Source organism: Echiichthys vipera, assembly GCF_963691815.1.
Source record: "Echiichthys vipera genome assembly, chromosome: 12".
Lineage (NCBI taxonomy): Eukaryota > Metazoa > Chordata > Actinopteri > Perciformes > Trachinidae > Echiichthys > Echiichthys vipera.
Window position 1 is genome coordinate 4954780 of NC_139837.1, and position 17055 is coordinate 4971834.

Below are 17055 nucleotides of genomic sequence, written 5' to 3' on the forward strand. Positions count from 1 at the left end.
ACCGTCACACAAAAGGTGTGCATTTCCCAAAGGAAATGTTGCATTAAAGACCCAGTGTTCACAGGGAAAACTGATATTCATAATCCTAGCTGTGGTTTAGTGTTGTTGAGGTATTTTCCCTCGGAGAGGCAGGGTCTGTGTCGCAGTGAGCCGTGCATGGGCTTTGTGCTGCAATTTGGGGCCTTGTTTGCAATATCTCATTTGCCTTTCATCAAATGAGGAGCCTATCTGTAAGATTAGCAAGGGTAATACTGAGGCTTCAACTGTGGTTTATAATAAGGGATACCTTTAATTTCACTGACTTAATTTTAATCTCTTTTTATACAACAGGGTATATGTTACTTGTATCCTATTCTCAGGGAAAGTGTTATTAATCCTATTTCTTAGTATTATAATATGACTATGAATATCAAAACCAGGGAAAGTGGAGATATGTGGTCGTCATTGGACAGCGACAATATACTGTGTAGCTTTAGTCTTAGTATTAAGTCCATGCAGTAACATTACACTGTGATGAGCAGTGCACCAAATTATAGTACTATTTAAAGCCACTAGTGGAATTAAAGGAATCTATTTTTCCACTATTGTGTACAATTACTTCCACATCTTCTGTTTTGTTGTTTAAGGCCCTGTTTACACGACAACGCTTGCAGGTGAAAACGTCAAAATATTTTATCAGATGTGCCTTTCGTTCAGACAGCGACGGCGAAAAGTGAAACCACCATCCAGAGTGTAATTCTTAACAATGCTCCACCATTGTGTTTCCGTGTAAAGGGGTAAAAACGCAAATGTGTGGTCTGATCTGCTCAAGCTGCCTCACATCGCGTACGTGTTTCTGGCCAAAACAATACAAAAGCTGTGCGGTTACAGGAAAACACGTCTCTGTGTGGATGGGCCCTTGGTCTCCAACTTTGATGATGTTTCTCTGTATCTTTTATTCAATACAGTTAAAAATGAAAAGGGACAAAAGAAGAACACATGTAAGCTAGCTCATTGGCAAGCACAGTATGTCATTTGATGATTTTCCCAATTTTGTTTTATCTGATCGATATAACTTCACTATTTTTTTAAGTACAGGAGTAAATACACATGACAGTCGACAAATGTACAAATGAAATTGCTATTTTCCAGGCTACAGGATAATATAGCCTACAAAACTCCTTCAGCCCTGGAACTTTACACTGAACACAAGGATGAAATTACCTCATGATTTTGGGAGAGAGATCATTACTCTCTTGCCTATATACCACTATTACAGTAGGGCAGTGTTCCATGTAGAGGCATCAACACTGATTTGAAAGAGGAAAGAGGAGGCTGTAACGAGCTGATGAGCTTTGGGATCCCTTTACAGTACCATAAAAAGGGTCATGGACCAAATGGCACTCTCCAGCTGTGTGGGACAACTGTAACACAGATTAAGATAGACTAGAAGCTACATTTAACCAGCTTCAATTTTGTTAAAACTGCCTCCCAGAAACACATTTCAATAAAAATAAACCTGTCCTACTAAAATAGATAAGTGTTTACCAATCATGTTGTGGAGTAGCCCTCTGGTCTCAAATGTATCACTTGTTGACAGGCCAGCTTTAAATTATTGTGGCTAACAACACTCTCAGCTGTGATTATTACTCTCCAGGACCTGTGGCCCTTTGATGCATGTCGCCCCTTATCTCCTCCCATCTGATGCTGAAGAAATTGAATACTGTAATTCTGCTGAAATGAATATCACCGTGGACATTTTCTGTTGGATCGTCAACCCCAAAAAACTGTGTTACTATGCATAAATGACAGTGTTAATCACTTGGATGGATATTTGTTGGAGACTTCTTCATGATCCTGAAGATAAACTGGAAAAGACGTATGGTCAACCACACGGTAATATTTGTTATTGTTTTTATCAATATTGTTTTGATCATTGTTTTGGTATCCACTGTTAAATGACACTATGCTCCGATAGAACAACATAAATCATCTGGTCTTGGGAAAAAACGTGCCTCTACGTGCACCTAGAACTTAGAAAGACCCCCCCCCCCCCCCCCGTCTCCATGCACTTGTTATAATATCACATGCACACGCTTCAAGCTAGGCATACGCTAAATGACTTTAGCAGCTGCTATCTATGAGTCAGTTAGCCAGCCTACCTCCATGTAGCGTGTACTCCATGCCGTTTATCGATGAGAGAAGACACAGGCACGTTCACAGGAATCGGTGCACACGCACTGACAAGCACTCGATGGGAGGGAGCCGAGGAGCTCGGTGGTAGAGGGGGAGGGGCGTGAGAGTTGTGAACATTTTAAATTTGTCTGATCTGCCAGACTTGCAGACCGCAGCTTTAATATAGTAGAAAACTATACAAAAACATTTGCTATGTAAAGATTTACTGGAGTAATGGCTTGGGTTAGATGGTCAGATGGCAGAATCAGACCCCAAGGGCAGCAGCAAAGAATCGGTATTTGAGTTGGGGAAGAGTCTGTGAGAGCTGACAATCAGTGTGAGTGCAGCCCCTTAAACCACAAACCAAGCCAGAAACATACGTGTAGGTGTATTCATGGACTCACCCAGAACTTCAACAGCCACATTAAAACAGTCACATGAAGTCGCAAAGTCAGCCTAGTATGACCTTAATAATATATCAAGGATTAAAGGATTTATCCCTCAGCAGGATTTGTACAAAATTGTCCATGCATTTATCTTCAGCAGTCTCGACTACTGTAGCAGTGTCTTTACAGGTCTCCCTTAAAAGTCGATCAGACAGCTGCAGTTAACTCAGAACGCTGCTGCTCGAGTCCTCACTAAGACCAAAAAAGTAGATCCTACTACCGAGGTCTTTATACTGGCTTCCCTTTCTGTCAAATTATTAATTTCAAAATACTATCGTGGGTCCAAAAAGCACTTAATGGTCTTTCTGACCTTCTGCATTGCTATGAACCATCCAGACCTCTTAGACCCCTTAGATCGTCTGGGACAGGTCTGCTCTGTGTCCCCAGAGTCAGAACTAAACATGGAGAAGCAGCGCTCAGTTTTTATTCTCCACATATCCGGAACAAACTTCCAGAAAACTGCCGGTCTGCACTGTAACTTCTCTTCCTCTGATATTCTTGGTTTTATTTACTTGCTTGTTATGTCATTTTATATCTAAATGTCATTTTGTGTGTTTACTTCCAATGCTTTTAATGTTTTATGTGAAGCATTGTCGAAAGGTGCTATACAAATAAACTTGCCTTGCTGGTGAGTCTTAGTTTGTTTCTGTCAAGTTTCAATGATTGTTTTACGATGAGTTAGCAATGTCGTAAAGCTAGCCTTAGTTTGGTGAAAGAGTTAAGAGAGCTTGTTTAATGCTCAGCAGAAGTCAGATTTCTTGCACTAGGGAATTTATCTCTTTAATTGACAAATTAAAGTCCCAACATTTGTTTGATCATATTCGCTGAAGCAGACACCACGCTCCGATAGCACAACATAAATCATCCAGTTTACTTACATGCACCTAGAGCCTGTTGTTTGTTTTCCAAAAATCCACAGCGCCTGTGTGAAAGCCGACTCTCAGGCACATCTCGTGCACACGCCACAGATCCCCCCTCCCCGCTCACACAAGTTACAATATCACACGCCTCAAGCTAGGCATACGCTAAATGACGTTAGCAGTTGCTATCTGAGTAAGTCAGCCAGCCTACCTCTGTGTAGCGTGTACTCCATGCCGTTTATTGATGAGAGTAGACACAGGAATCTGGTGCACGCGCACTGACAAGCACTCGATGGGAGGGAGTGGAGGAGCTCGGTGGTGGTGGTGGGGGGGCTGTGAGAGTTGTAAACATTTGAAATTCAAGTCGATCTGCGAGATTTGCCGACTGCAGCTTTAACCATCAGCACTGATTGGACATCCACATAAAAGGTGGCAAATGTTCTCTGTAATAAGGAGCAGTCAGGCTGAAACCAAAGTAGTGGACAGACTTAGACGAGAATTCTGAAAGTGAAAAGTTTGAGATGTGTGACATAAGTTGTTTCTTCATAACTTCCTTGTCCTTTTTCTCACTTTCTTGAATTCTTACAGCAGCAACTCTAACAATGAGACTGCGGCTATTAATATAAACATGTCGCATTCTCTGTTTGTTCGTTTGTTTGTTTGTGTGTGTGTGTGTGTGTGTGTGTGTGTGTGTGTGTGTGTGTGTGTGTGTGTGTGCTGGCTTCACTCTCATATTCTACATTATTTTCCAACCAGCAAGCAACTGACAGACTATTACTGAAGGCATCCACCACACATGCAACAGAATAGCAAAAAACAAACAGTATATGCAATTAGCTTGTGAAACACAGGGATTTCAGAAGTAAATATACTGCGATTCAGAGTAATACACAAAAATATTTACTGAAAAATTACTTGAGCAGCGTGTAACACTACTGTTTATTTCCCTCAAGTCTTTTATTTGATGTGACTATGACTGCAATCATTTCAGTAGTCTCCTCCGTGATATGCACACTGTTAGGGTAAATATTCACATTATGACAGAAAGCAGGAGCAGTAGTAGTTTTGAAGAATGATAATGTATAATATGAAATGTATTGGTATTGAAGGGGCATTACACGCATTTTCAAATTGCGTGCATGTTATTCCTATGGAGGAAAAGTCAATCAATATTCATGAACATGAGCCTGTGATGTCATCAAGTATAGAGTCTGGAGCTGCTCCATAGACTGAATGGGACACTGATTTTGTTTCTTTATATCAAAATGAGCTTTATTCTTTATTGTAGTGTTCTCAGTGGTGAATAAGAAAGTGTACCTATATATTGTTGCTCCTGCTGTGGGTGTTGTAGGTGTTGAGCACCCCATTGACATCCAGACAGCAGGAAGTCTACACAGTGTACGCCGCAGGCTAAAACACATCTCTCTAGACTGCACCTTGGCTGAGAAGATTATGATTTATTTGAATTAATTAAGAATATATATATTATTGCACTCACACCTGCACTTATATGTAGCACTCTGTAGCCTGGCGGATTTATAGCTAGCACACTTGTTTAATTGTAGCTCTTATGCGTACCCTAATGGTTGAATGCACTTATTGAAAGTAGCTTTAATTAAAAGCATCAGCTAAATGAAATGTTATGTTATGCAGCTATATGTGGAGGTGTGGCTGAGGTAGGATAAATGGTAAATGGACTTGTACTTATATAGCGCCTTTCTAGTCTTCTGACTACTCAAGGCGCTTTGACAGTGTTTGTCACATTCACACAGACATTCATCTAAATACCACCTAATCTAACCATTCACACCACATTCACACACCCATGCGCAGCGCGAGGAGCAATTCGGGGTTCAGTGTCTTGCCCAAGGACACTTTTACAGATGGACCAGTCAACCTCCGATCTCTCGATTGAAGGATGACCCTCTCTCCTCTGCTCCACTCTAAGGGAGCTCATCAAAACAGGGGTAACAAAGGGTTACTAATGGAATACTGGAATATTTAATCAATTAACCATCAGTTACTTTCACGTAAATGATCATGTTTATTACGTTTTAGAGACAATAATCATTCCGCAGCCTGCAGAAACATAGACTATCAACTATCAAGGCCCATCAGGTGATTTCAATATCTTCAGAGAGTCATCGAAGCCATCCAATTATACCAGTAATGAAATCCATTTAGCCATTAGGATAGAAGGAGCAGGTGGCTTTTGTTCTTTGTTATTATTACTCAACAGTAATGTTTATCTAGATGCAAATATGTGTCACTTGTGGGATTTGTTCTATAGATTTATTCATTGATTTTGATTTAACCAGGAGTGAAAGAATCCTTGAGATGATGACTCTGTTTTACAAGAGCCTCCTGAGCAAGACAAAGTTCCCAGCCTCTCCTCCTCAGATATATAAAGCTTTTTTATAACCTTTTTTATATCCACAGCAGACGCACAAATAACTGGACGTAAAACAAACACATAACAATTAAATAGAAACAAAGAACAAATTATAGTGCAGCTCCTGCTTCAAAGTCTATAATTGTTTTAAATGTCTCCTTCCGCAGATTCTGTGTTATTTAATTCAGGGAGCAGGATACTTGGAACACCCTTTTTCCCAGTTCAGTACAGAAATGGGCAGTTTAGAGTCCTGGGATTGAAGACAATAAGTTCCCATTCATTTTTGTAGGTTATAGATCTGTAGCTAGGGCGACACGGTGATGTGGTGGTTAGCACTGGTGCCTCACAGCAAGAGGGTTGCTGCTGGGGCCCTTCTGTGTGGAGTTTGAATGTTCTCCCCCCGTGTCTGCACAGGTTTTCTCCGGTACTTCTTACACCACTGATTTTGTATTAATAATCTGATAAAGCTAGCTTTTAGCAAATGAGGCATATACTCTGACAGTGCTAGCTTTTAGCAAATGAGGCATATACTCTGACAGTGCTAGCTTTTGGCAAATGAGGCATATACTCTGACAGTGCTAACTTTTGGCAAATGAGGCATATACTCTAACAGCGCTAGGAGACACAACTGTGTCATGGCAGGTGTATTGCTCAGGTAAGTAAGCACAGTGTCGAGTGTGAAGTTGTTTGGATGAGCAGCTCTCGAGAACGCTGCAGGCAGCAATGCTGGAACAATCGGCCTCACAATGGTAGGTAAGTAAATCTCAGTGCACCATGGTAGACAGTATCAAGTCAATACAGGCATTGTGGAAATGCATACATACAATATCATCATAGTCCAGCACAGACACTAAGATGGCTGCAACAAGTCTCTTTCTGGCCTCAAAGGGAAAGAGGGTCGATATAATGATGAGTTGGCCACCGTGCCGTGGGTGGGCAGATGAGACTGAATAGGCAGACAGGTGTGTGCCGTTCATTAACCGGTTGATAGTCCAAACATAACAGCTGCCACCACACCCAGCTGAAAACCTGAAAACCCCTTCCTTAAAGTTAATGAGCCAGAGGAGGAGGCATGGGGTTCATTTCATCACCTTTAATGTATGCTCCCTCGCTTCTCTCTCTCCTCCCTGACCCGGAAATCGTTCCCCCTCCGCCATCATGAAGGATCTTCCAGTACCTGAAATGCACAGCGAGAAGGCGAGGACACTGGAGGAGCTGAGAGCGAGGAAACACCGGTGTATCCTACCAGGAAGTATTGTCAAATGCTCGTTGTTCTGAGAGCTTTGTTTTGCGAGGAAGAAATTGGGGGTGTGAAATTTGAATAGTAAGACTAACTATTAACGTCTTTGTCGGTATAATCATAGCAACCGAATATACAATTTGAGAGAATGTTGCCAGTTTCTGAATTCACAGAAAGGGTAATTTACATGTTTTTCAGTTTTTAAAGAATTGTTACAATTGATAAATGAAAGACACAGCTGTGCAACATGTCGTCAGCAACTGAGGGATCAAGGATTTCTAATTTGGCAGGTTTGGCTTCTTCGTCCTCCTGTCTCTCTTTCACATCTCTCTCTCACGTCCTCAGTGGGAGGAGCTAATAGTGAGGTACATAAGAAGACACAGTAACATAATGAAAAGCACCTAAGGTGTCCGGGTATAAGTTGAAGGGATCTTTGTGTATTTATCAAAGGAATACTTCACCTTCAAATACCCATTCCTATATCAATTACTCACAGAGTGTTGCTATCAATTCATGCAGGAAACATTGTTTCTGTTGCATGCCTCCACGGTGAACGGAGAAAAGTATTGATGCATTGAAGAAACAGGGGTCCATGTTTAACAACAGCAAAACTATATCCAAACATCTGTTAAAAAAACTGCCACGCAACTCATGTACTATAATTAAGCCTTGTTTATCCAGAACACATGCGTTTTTCGTAAAACCTTACTATTTACAACACTTACGAGAAGCTTGTGCCAGGGCAGGGACTTAACCATGCGAGTGCGGACAAGTAACACACCTGCAAAAGCGTAAGACTGTTTATGTGAAATTGTTGTTAATAGTAAGATATTGGGGGGGGGGGGGCATGTGTTTGGGAAGACATAAACAATACAAGAGATACTGTAAACAAGACTTTAAACAAGATTTAACATTTTTTTAAGGTGGTCACTGTGATGATTTGATTCATAATATAGATATTGATAATAATAATATATATCAGTTCTGTCTAAAACAAGATTCAAACAAGAATCCCCCAAGGAACTGTATTGGGTCCCATCCTTTTCAGTTTGCATATTAACAACTTTCCAGAAAAATGCCCCGATGCAAGCCTTCGGATGTATGATGATGACACAGTCATTTATGTAACTGATAAAAACTGTGATGCTAAGCTCACCAACAACTGCACTCTACAAATATCAGCTGGGCTGGAAGCCAACTCACACTGAACGACAAGAAAACAAAGCTACCTGCAACATAATCCCTGAAAGTCAGAATTAAAAGTGAGCTGATTGAACAAGTAAGTAAGCGAGACATGAAGTATTTAAGGATCATTTGAGATTATTTTGCCATTTCAAAATTCAATGATATTCTCACATTTGTTCTACGTTTGTCAGATTGGTCCCAAGCCGTTAAATCCATAGAAAATCTTTACTATAGGGACTTAGACAAAAAGCAAATAGGTTAACATCATTTTTGTATTTTATACGATTTAAATTATTTTGATTTTCATTAAGTAAAGCTCTGCCCCTTGTGCCTTCCTGAAAATACATCAGTAGATGAGGCCTAAAGCAGATCCACCAGAGCAGCTTCAAGTGGAAGGTTACATTCTGCTAAACCCATTTTTGCTCTGACAGCAGCTTTTTCTGTGAAAGGAAGAACATCCTGCAACTTGCTCCCGATCACCTGCAATTTTCCTGCAAACGTCACCACTTTTAAGAGAGCTACCAAATCCTAATTCAGAAGCAAACCTGTATACATGTAAAGCTTTAAATGTAATGCAGTTAAAGTGTGTTTTAATTTTATTTTGATGTACATAGTTTTTACTTTTTTTCCATTTTTTCTCCGAACTGTTCTCATCTCTTAGTTTCATAAAAGCCCTTTTAGGGTCAGGTGTTGCACACTAGCTATGATACTTGCATTGGATTACTGCTTTAAGTCTATGTATGTATATTGTATCTCTCCCTATTAAAGATAAACCATGAAAAATTGATGTTTTTATATAGTTTTGCTATAAAATTACTTCAATTCATTAAGACTTGTCTCTGTTTTTGGATTCAAATATAACGCTGAGTAATACAAATGGTTATTCTAAGGAAGAAGTATAGTCATCCAGACTACTAAGAGCAATCATCTTGTGGAAACTAAAATACGGACCATAACATATACATAAATATGCAGCTGCAGCTTGCGTGACACAATTGCCCAGGGTATACCTTTTTTCTATTTAGAGCCAAAGTAAAACTCTCAAGTACACTTCACCTCATCAGCACCTCCACCGCAGCATGCTTATCAACACCGCAGAGCCCCGAATCACCCATGTGTGACCAGCTGCGACCGTGACGGACCGCCGGGCCAGGGGGGAGATGTGGAGCACAATGACCCCCGAGTGGATAATCATCGGTGTGTGAACGGCAACGGGGCCGCACCAGCTGTGACTGTGGTCCCTGAAGAGAGCGAGGAGCCGTCTCTTTCAGGGCTGCGACCTTAGTGTGGTCAGTGCCCGTGCCTGGTTTTTCAAGCTCCGCGGAACGCATGCTGACAAAATGTTTGGAGACAGTACACGTGCACACACACAAGCAGACACTGGCTGGTATTGCTATATTGGAGAGGATGCTGAATACATTACATTCGGCAATACACCGTGTGTGACTAAAACCCTCTGTGCCTCTGGTTCCGTAGACAGCTCTGTCAGCTGTAAGTGACAACTTAAAAAGAAACAAATGTGCACCTCTAAGACTCAATAGACACACAATAGACATACATTTGTCTAGTGGATTTTCAGTTGTTTTTAGATTGTGCCGTGCCTTTAAAAAAACAACTTCTGTGGCGAACTATGTTTGCTTTTCCCACCAGTATATATACATTTTAAAAAAAATGTGCTCAGTGTGACCAGCTATAAAACACAACACTAACATTTGAGCATTCATTAGTAGTCGAGTTTTTGATCATCTGACGAATGAAGGTCCATTAGGCTACATCCACACTACAACGTTTTCATTCTAAAACCAAAATGAACCCTGTCCACACGAGCATTTTAGCTTGGTATCTGAAACATTCTCTGTCCATATTAACACGCCTGAACTTGCGTATTTTATTTATTGACCAAAGATCTTTGACGGGGGTTTCAAACCCCTAGGGCAGGGGTCTGCAACCTTTACCATCAAAAGAGCCATTTTGCCCCCTCTTCCACCAGATGAAATTTCTCTGGAGCCGCAAAACATATTTAATGTCACAGCTTATAAAGGTCTATATATAATTACTGTTACCTGCCATTGTTACCTGTCCTCAAATTGTGGTTGTTCGCTAATTTCTTACCACATATCAAGCATAAAGGTAAGCCATCATCATGTGAAATCAAATTAATATGTCCACGAAACACTATTTTCCTTCGCTAATGTTTTTTTTTTGGGGGGGGGGGGGTTATCCAGCATCAGTGCGGGTCACCAGCTCCAGATCAGCCACCTGCAGGGAAAGGCGCTGGGCCGCAGACCAAGGATGAGACGCATACTTTCACATAATATTTTTTCAATATCACCTTGAACTCCAAGATAAAATGTTTTCCCTTGTCCACTGTGCAAACAACAGGTTATTTACACATTGTTTATATAACTTTTTTTGCCAAATCTACAGGGAGCCACTGATAAAGGGCCGAAGAGGCGAATGCGGCCCCAGAACCGTGGGTTGCAGACCCCTGCCCTAGGGGGTCCTCAGTGTTGCTCCAGGGGGTGCACCAAATTATTGTTTGGTCACTTTTTGAAGGGTTTTCCCTGCTCCCCCCGGGTCCTTGGCCTAAGTAATGTTAAAGACCCCTAATATAGACTGACTTTCTCTAACTCTAATTGTTTTGCAGTGTCCCTGCAGGTTGCCCAGGCCTCTTTATCCAGGATCCATCCCAAATTTCCCTTTTGCCTATAAACAGTGCAAGCTGCTGATTGCCATCCATGTTTGCTTTGGTACAAAACAAGGATTTGCTGCGTCATCTGCCAGCGGAGCGTCAGTCGTGACTGACCACAGTAGTTGCTTGTTGTCTAGTGTGTTTAGATTTTTGCTCCTTCCAAATTATCAAAGACTAAAAAGTGCTTGGTTTCTAGGATTCGGCACATTTCTCAGGTTTATCCCAAACCTGAGAGCGACATTTCACATTACATGTCATCATAAAATGATAATATTGCTAAATGCAACTTTTAAAGAGGTACTTTACCCATTTTAATCAAGCTCTTTGTCATGGCAGTGTGGGCATTGTGTTCAGATGAATGGTGTTTGGCCTGTCTCTGTGGCGTAAGTCCCTGCGGAGAGAGGCACTGTTCATCTGAACACAATGCCCCCGTTGCCAGGACACAGACATCGTTTAAAATGGGTAAAGTATCTCTTTAAGGAGTGAACGCAGTGTCGGTTACTTCTTGATAACTTGAGAATCACATCCTACGAAGATAAATGCACATTTGAGAGGATGACTCATCTTTCACTATATTTTCTCCAAGTGATTACATGTGTGGTGTTCGGCAAGAGGACGCAGGTCTGAGCTTGACCCTCATAGTGAGAGTGATGTGTTTGATGTCTTTGTTCCACTGTAGGGACATTACACTGGTATATTATGGGTCCACTTGTCTTGAGGGAAATGTTACTGCGAGTCAGGACAAAGCTTTTCCTATATGATGACACATTTCGATCCAGTGGACTCTTCTAGGTAAACAAATCCCACATCCACTGGGCACTCACTGAATGGCTTGATATGAAGTATGAAAATGATATATAACGTGGCCCTCGCAGTCAGCAGATCTCAACCCAACCGGGGAAGGAATATGTTAGACCTAGCCTGGATCTCTAAGGCATTTTGTCTATTTTGAATCCCATCAAAAAAAAGGGTGGAGAACTCAAACAGACAAATACACACCAGTCGAGCAGGTAGGATAAAGGGACATTCACTCAGGTTCCAGTTGAATGTGTGGAAATGGGTCAGTTATATACTGCAGGGCTGATGAGGAGAAATGGATTTCGGTGAGCAGTTGGATGTGAGAGTCAGGGGACTGGGACAGGTGGGGAAGTCGGAGGGCACATGGTGGGGGGATGGATGTAGGCATGCAGGGGGAACGGCGAGATGAGAATGAGGCTGAAGGGAGGGAGGCAGAATTGGCGAAGCAGGACTGAGGTAGACTTTGTGACACTATCAACTGCTATAAGTATTTTCTATATCAACGAGAAAAGTCCTGAAAAGTTATCTTGTAAAAAAAGAAACTTTACCCCAAAACAAACAAAACCAGGGAGGTAGAGACTCTGGGTGTTGTTTTTGTGTTCAAACCATTGCTTGAAATACCAAAGACTGATTCCGAGCAGGTGTGTTGTGACTTTGTTAGTGGTAGATGCCGGTGAAGGGAGCTGAAACTACTTCTCTTCTTCCTGTAACACATCTCAGACTGACTTTCATGCCAAGTTTGGCTGCTCCTGCACCGTTGCGTATCACAGCTCCCTCACTGAAGTCACAGTATAAAAGGAACAGGATCGAAGCACCAACTCCTGAGAGAGACTCTTGTGTCAGTTTGGACTAAGTGAAAATGCTGTAGCACTTAGACTGATGCTTTAGTGTCACACAAAAATTGGAGGTTCAGGCGAGGTCAGTGCCTTTAGCTGCAGAGCGTGCACTTCTCGTAGGAGTTTAGCAGAGTAAATCTCAGCTCGGCTTGCTAGCTGCTAAATGATGCGGCGACGCAGCTTTAGGGAGGATAAACAACTCTTCTGAATGCTTTTTAATTCTGTAGATCTCATTCAGCAGCTTTTCTACATTTGTCAGACAGAACGTGGTCTAATGGTAGCTCGAGGAATGCCCTCTCACTCTCTGAAGCACTCCTTCATTGCAGTTAGGATGTCATTTGGAGGCTAATGATACCGAGTCTAAGATAAAGGGAAGCTAACAAGGTTGCCTGTGCTGTATGGCACATCCTTTACGGTCCACGCTTTTACAGAAAAGTGACAAAATTGAAGTGAACTCAAGTGTGAAAACAGAATGAATATGAAAGCTGCGTTTTCTGAGAGGTATAAATGTGGAGGTTTGGGCCATGGGAGATTGTATTTGAGATGCACACATTCAGAGATTCAACTCAAACACTCTGGAGAGTAAACTGGCACTATTACCGCTTTTATTTCAAAGCTGTGGGTACATCTTAATTATTTATGCCAACTGACAGAGGTGGAAGCAATACATTAAGTTTTACTGTAACAAAGTAATTTTTTGTGTTTTTAAAAATCAAAACTTTTACTTTATTCTTTTTTTTTTAACAAGTATTCACTACTTTTCAAATCACATCTATGACAGAATGAAAACAAACATATAAAACAGTCTGGTGCACCAGGCAAAGTGTAAAATGAAGTCATCTTTACCACAGTGTCTTCTCCTTTCTCTCCTCTTTACTCCCTGCCACTGTCACTATCTACAATAAAGCATAAAACATGCCTTATGTATGTGTGTGTGTGTGTGTGTGTGTGTGGTATGTCAAAGATGGATCACCCTGGCCCCCGGTGACTGGCTGCACTATAGGTCATAGACGCCGCCTCCTTCATGTTAGTGAACGGGACGTGGGCAAACTAAAAAGTCTTAGCGTGCATCAAAACTTCTCAAACATGGTTTCTGTCAGGTTAGCTGGTTCTTATCACACTGATGTTTGTTCAAGTGTACATTTTTCTGATAAGTTTGGTTTTAAGTCGTTTTTTGATTCTATAAAAACAGGGTGATGATTGACAACTGTGACTGACACTTGTTTGGTCAAGCGAGTGTATGGGAAGGACTTTACCGCCGGTTCATTGGTAGACTCTGGCTCCAAAATTACAACATGGCGGGGCCCATTTTGTATGCAATATTTTGTGTGTATTTTGTGTATTTGTACACTTTTGTACAGTTGCAGATGCATCATCCCTTATATGCAGTCTCTGCGATGAACCCACTGTACACTACCTTAAAACAAAAACTTAAGAGTGATTATTTGACTTATATTCAGGAGCATAACTCCTAAATGGGCAATTGTTTGCTAACATGTTTACTATATGCGCGGCTGTGGCTCAGTGATAGGCGGCTGTGGCTCTAGTCAGAAGACTAGAGATGCGCTATATAAGTACAAGCCCGGTACCAGTTACCATATATAAAGTATGTGTGTATTGTGCTTCACTGACCCCAAGTGGGGTTTATAAGCTGAGCAGTAGTAGTGTCCACAAGTAAAGGAACAGAAATGCCAGGAAAAAAAGTTTTTTATAGGTTAAATAAGGGTAAAACATATTAATTTGATCTTAATGTAGGATAATGACAAAAAAGTCTCTGCTGGCACTAATATTTTTTCCAACATCAACCGGGAAATTGTGTATAAATGAAGTTTGTAACTCATTAATCATCCGTAGTCTTCTGGAGCAGTGGAAGTGAATGTTGTTTCCAGAAGCCTCGGCACTGAACTGGGCGTGCGCGCTGCGTTGGCTGCTTCAGTCGCTCAGACGTTCAGTGTCGGGCCGCCCGAGCCAAAAAAGGATAAGAAAGCATTCTCCCACAGAAGATCCAAGACGGGAGTTAAGATTCACATTTCCAAATGCCAAGACCTGAGTGTTTTTATTGCAAATGTCAGGAGGAAAAAAGCAGGCTGCAGTTTTGTACAGTGTGATGCATTTGCGATTCAGAATAGTTTTCCCACCTTGAACAAGATAAATATTTAATGCGAGCATAAATATGAGCGTGTATGCTGAGCGGGGGTGTTTTCGAGCTTGGATTATAGCACATGCATCAAAAAGCCCCTTTTATAAAAGAAAAGGAGTACTTGATCTTAAGTAAGTCAATAATGGTGATTAATATAAACTAGTAAACATTCAGTAAATACTACAATGCAGCAAATTAAATACACTACGGATCTTTAATAGCTTTACATTTTCTCTATGGTAAGATACAATACGTGACATGTGCCTCAAATAGCCAGATTAGGTACAAAAATAGTATTTAATCAGGAATATGCCTCTGAAATAATATTGTCATCCTGTTGTTGTACTTTTTTTCTTCTCACCATTGACTGCGTCATCATAAAACTTTATATTCTCGTTTTTTAAAATCTGTTTCTACACAATCACCACGTTCGTTCGGGGTCTTAATACCCATCGTGGGCTGAATATCGATGAGGCGAATGATTATTCCCCCATTTTGTAGACATCATTCTGGCTCACACATCATAATTAATGTTGCTTGTCTGTGTAGATCTGCCTGAAAACAATAACCACAGATTGCCTGTAGGGAAAATGTGCTGATTTATATAAAGGAAGTGCATACATTTAAAGGAGCACTCCATCAATTTTACACATAACTGTAGAGAGAGAGATCCCTCTTAAAGTCTGAGATATTAACCCCATAATGTCATAGTGTTTTCACAATGGTTTCCTTGTGGGTAGGTGCCAAATGCACCAGGAAGGCAGTATAGATGCTCAGGACAAGTGGTCGAGGATTAAGATCATGATTAACTCTATGTAAGGACGTAGGTTGGGGTGGGGGGTAGGTCAAACTAACACCAGACTTTCACCTAGGAGCGACTGTGGCTCAGTGGGGGAGTGGGTCATCCTCCACTCGAGAGATCGGGGCTTTTATCTCCACCTCCCCTGGTCCATATGTCGAATTGTCCTTGCGCGAGACACTGAACCCCGAATTGCTCCCCGTGCTGCACATGAGTGTGTAAATGTGGTGTGAATGGTTAGATTAGATGGTATGTAGATGTCCACTGCCATCAGTGTGAATGTCTGTGTGAATGTGACAAACACTGTGAAAGCGCCTTGAGTAGTCAGAAGACTAGAAAGGTGCTTTATAAGTACAAGTCCATTTACCACCCAGGAGACTGCGGTTCGTGTCATGTTCAATGTGTCCCGTGCATCGCTGTAGTTTTATTATTATATCTTATTTTGACCTCATCCACAACCTTTCCCTAACCCTGAACCTAACCATGCGCCGCACCAGGAGAATTCACAACGTCAACAACATTTTTCCTCATGTTTAAAACAATGACCACGAGCATCATGCTGACACACAGGGCTACCAAGTGTCCCGACCAGGAGCGCCATGTGTTTATATGCACAGGGCTACCAAAAGGGTCGATTTTTTGATTTCTTTATTCAAAAAGAAAATTCACACAGGCTCATTTTCATCTGCGGTCCCGTGGCAGGTTGATGACATTTAAGAAAACAATTAAAAAGCATACAGGAAAATGCAGCACGAAAACATAAACACAAGAACACATAAGCATAAAAAAAGAACAACAAAAGAGTTCCAACATAACACAGTTGATAAAGCAGCACACACACATAATATACAAATATGTAACATGTAACACATTTAAATACATGAGCATTTAAACACAGACGAAAGCACAATGCACAGACAAAGTAAAGTACATTAATCCAGATTATGGTGTTATAATCCAGCCATTATACAAGTACAAGAGCAAAAGAGTGAAAATCTCTGTATATCCATTCTAATGTTAGCATGCCTGGCTAACTAGCTTCCAATCCACTGTGCACCAAGTGTTAACTCCATGGCCGAGGGACTGTTATGCTGGATTGTTTAGTGGGGTCACAGGTTACCTAAATAAAAAGCCCATCCACACACCCACTGTGGGAATCACTCCTGCATGAGTGAATGTTAGCTGTTCTGCTCTATTTCATTCAGGTATGTTTACACTACAGCACCCACAGCTACACTGTAATGCAAGAGCATTACGTTGACCAAACAAACTGTTTGGTCCTGGCCTTACAATCCATTTCTCTTGTAGCGTTCAAAGTGAAGCAATAAGGCATACATCCATAAGCTCTATTTATGTCCTTTCCATGGATCATCATGGTGAGGAATGCTGACTTCGCATGAGGCTAGCATTGTCATTTCAGCCAACACATCTGCTTTTATACACCTCTGTCTGAACGTTCATAATTTCAAAAGTGACTAAGAATTTCAATGGTGTTATTGTAAACGACATATGT